Consider the following 3567-nt stretch of genomic DNA (forward strand, 5'->3'; position numbering starts at 1 on the left):
ACGTGTGTGCCTGGATATGCACACGTCTATCTGGTCTATCTACTACTATTAATCTATCTCCATGTAAGCCCGCTGAGGCTTAAGTTTGCCCACATGTTGAGGTCATATTGTCTCAAGTGAGGAAGCAGGCAAGAAGTCCTAGATGGTTTTCTCAGATTGTTTTCTTGTTTCCCTTCTGGAGTCTACTGCTTCGAAGGTCTCTCATCTACTCCTTTGTTGCTAAGTTCTGGCTTCTTCAAACCTCCTCAGTAGATGTTATCCCACAGGACCTGGCTTCCTTCATTGCCCATCCTTGGTGCCCTCTTTCTCTACTCTGCTACCTCCCCTATCATCCTGCTCTGCCTGTCTCTCCAATGACCAGTGATAACTCATTAGGTCAGGGAAAAGCTAATACTTATGCCAGCAAACTTTAGTGAGAGGTTGCCATGTGCCAGGCACTGTTCTAACTGCTTTACTGGAATTATTTCTCATTTTAACAGCTTACCAGCTCTCTGAGGTGATGGGTTTACAGATGAGGAAACAGGATGAAAAGTGTAAATAATTTCTTGAAGTTCACATATCTAGAAAATTTCAGAGTTCAGTCTGACTGCAAAGTCCCTGTTCTCAGCCCTATATTATACTGCCTCATATATAAGTTTTAATGAACTAGACCAGGAGCACAAACAATTCATCTACACCACTAGGAGTCAGATAGGTGGCATTAACTCAGACAGACACTTGGCATTAGAAGAATCAGAGTCCAGACCTAGTATCTGGGCAACAGGCTCCAAGGCCTCAGAAGACAGAGGGAATCTCCTCTGCATCCTAAGCCAATAGAGACCTTCTTTGGGAAAGCCCCTCCATGAGACAACTGGGCAGCACTAGAGAATCAAGAAACATCTGACAGGGTATGAAAGAGAGGAGATTAAGGCTATTCCTGACCAATTAAATGGTTCTTATTGTTTTCCTTGGACCCAAATTAGATACCCTGTTATGGGTTGAATGTGCCCCTTCAAAAAGATGTTAAAGTCTAATCCCAGTACCTTATTTGGAAACAGGGTCTTTGCATATGATAAAGCTTAAGTGAAGTAATCGAAGTGAGGCCTAATCCATTATGACCTTGTCATTGTAAAAAGGGGAATGAGGACACAGACGAACATAGAGGAAGAATGCCATGTGAAGATGAAAGTGAAGATTAGAATGATGCATCTACAGGAAAAGGAACTCCAAAGATTGCCAGAAATCTTCTAGAAGCTAGGAGAGAGACAAGGAACAGTTTCTCCCTCACAGCTTTCAGAAGGAACCAACCTTGCTAACACCTTGATTTTGGATTTTATTCCCCAGAAACTGTGAGACCATACATCTCTGTTTTTTAAGTCACCTGATTAGATGTCTTTTGTTATAGCAACACTAGGAAATGAATGCAAATCCTAAGACCAAGATCCCAATGCTATGCCTGATCAAGTATGGCCAAAAGGTTCTATAGTTCATAATCACAAGTCATATTGTCCTCTCAGGGAACCTTCCTTTCTATGATAGAAACCCTGGAGCAAGCAATAAGGGAAGGGAAAGGAATGGATAATTGTGAGGCACTGCAGAAGACAGGTCTACATTAAAGCAATGTGGACTTAATACCTCATAGATACTGCTTCAGTCATTGGCTGGTAGGTCTTATCATTTGTCCCGAGCAACACAAATTTGAAGCACCCTTATTTAAAGAAATGATGACAGTGCTTACGAATCAGCACACATCAACATCCTGCATTGCAGAGCAGATAGATTAGGTTGGGAAAGGGCTCCATGCCATTCTAGAGGAGATGCCTAATCCTCAGGCTTACCTCCACTTCCCAAACTGGATTTTTTTTGTGTGTAGTGCTGGGGACAAAACTGGGTCTCATACAGGTTTGGCAAGAGCTCTACCACTTGCTTAGTTACATTCCCAGCCCCAAAACTGGTCATATAGATAAATGGGAAAGTGGCAGTTATGGAAGAGTCCTGTGAAATAAAAGTGAGAGGGTTGATTCTTATTTTTGAAGGTCTTTATAGCATTCATAAAGCTACACTTTAAAGATGGGAGCTGGTGTGTGACTGTAGTCCTAGCTACTGGGGAGGTTGAGGTAAAAGGAACACAAGGATCCAGGAGTTCAAGACCAGCTTGAGCAACATTGTGGGACCCTATCTCAAAAATGAACAAATTTATAAATTAATAAGTAAATGAAAATTTAAAGTATGAGAGCCACTTCTATGGCTTGTATTCTGACCTTTCTAGTTATCTTTTTCACTCTTCTAGGACATTGGACTATGTAGAGCCTTATTTGTAGAGCTAGCCTTAGCAGAAACCAGTGATGGGAGCATAACAGATTTTGTGTAGAAAAATGTATTCAAGCAATCAGTTTGCAAATATATGCATTATTTGTGAGTCTGAACAAAATGAGACATTGGAATCTATATACGTATTAGTATATGTTAGGAGTTTCAGGTGGTTGCTGTTACAACCACCCTCAAAGGCCTTCAAGAACTCTGAACTCAAGAATGAGAAAATCAGACATGCTGATATTCCCAGCTTGCATGATTGCATGTCAGCAAGCTTCATTATAGTCCAGGTTAAGCCATCACCTCTGCCTGAGGCTCATCTCAAGTTAGGGTTCATGCTGTGTGAAATCTAGTTTTCCCTGGGACATAAACTGGTCTAATGAAAAGACAGCTAGGCCTTCCTTTTCTTTTATTCAACAAAAATTTCCAGTAGCATGTATGTATACTATTAATAACCAGAGCACATGTTTCTTCAAATGGAACGAGGACTGCCAAGGAACCAGGAGGCCTAGAATGTAAGACCTTGAGCAATTCACCTCTCTTTCCTCACTTGTAAAAGATGAACTCTAGGCCATCTTGGAGCCCTTTTCCAGGCTCCCTTCTCTGTGTTCAGGCAGTCTGTTTCCCTCAACCATAGGGAAGACTCTGAACACCCTGGAAGCCAGGAAATGGAATTGTTTATCTTCAGGAATGTGGCCATTAGTTTCTCTCAAGAGGAATGGGAAGGCCTGCTCAGCAAAATTTATATATGGATGTGACACAATCTTGGTCCTGCTAGGTCTTGCTTTCTCTAAACCATACCTGGTCACCAGTCTGGAACAAAGGAAAGAGCCTTGGAATTTGAAGAGACAAGAGACAGTGGCCCTATACTCAGGTAAATAGGAATAAATGAAGCATAAGACACAGATGAGAGATCCAGAGGTCCAGGAGGAGTCAGACTTCAAAATGTGGAAGAAGAAACACTGGTCTGATGGAATTATTTCTCAGAAGCCTAGGTTTTCTTTTGCTATCATAGAAAGACATCGTGTCTTTCAAACCTCTGAGGCTCCACCTTCCCTCCAGTAATCTCCCCACACATTCATTGTGACAGACAAATTCCTCCTCTTTGCCTATGATGGTCTGCATGATCTGAAGACCTTTTTCATAGCTTTTAGGGGCCCCACAAAATCTGAGCACATTCCTAAAAATCTCTATGCTAAATCATTATGACATATTAATAACATCATAATGAAGTTTCTCTAATATGATTAATGCATTGATTATTAAAATTGTTTT

At 41.2% G+C, this 3567-nt stretch overlaps 1 pseudogene; it reads left to right on the forward strand.

The window, feature by feature from the left end:
* Nucleotides 1-2960: 2960 nt before the first annotated feature.
* Nucleotides 2961-3174, forward strand: LOC109678701 (KRAB domain-containing protein 5 pseudogene; annotated as a pseudogene).
* The last annotated feature ends 393 nt before the right edge of the window (nucleotides 3175-3567 follow it).

The sequence above is a fragment of the Castor canadensis genome, chromosome 3 (genome assembly GCF_047511655.1).
Source record: "Castor canadensis chromosome 3, mCasCan1.hap1v2, whole genome shotgun sequence".
Lineage (NCBI taxonomy): Eukaryota > Metazoa > Chordata > Mammalia > Rodentia > Castoridae > Castor > Castor canadensis.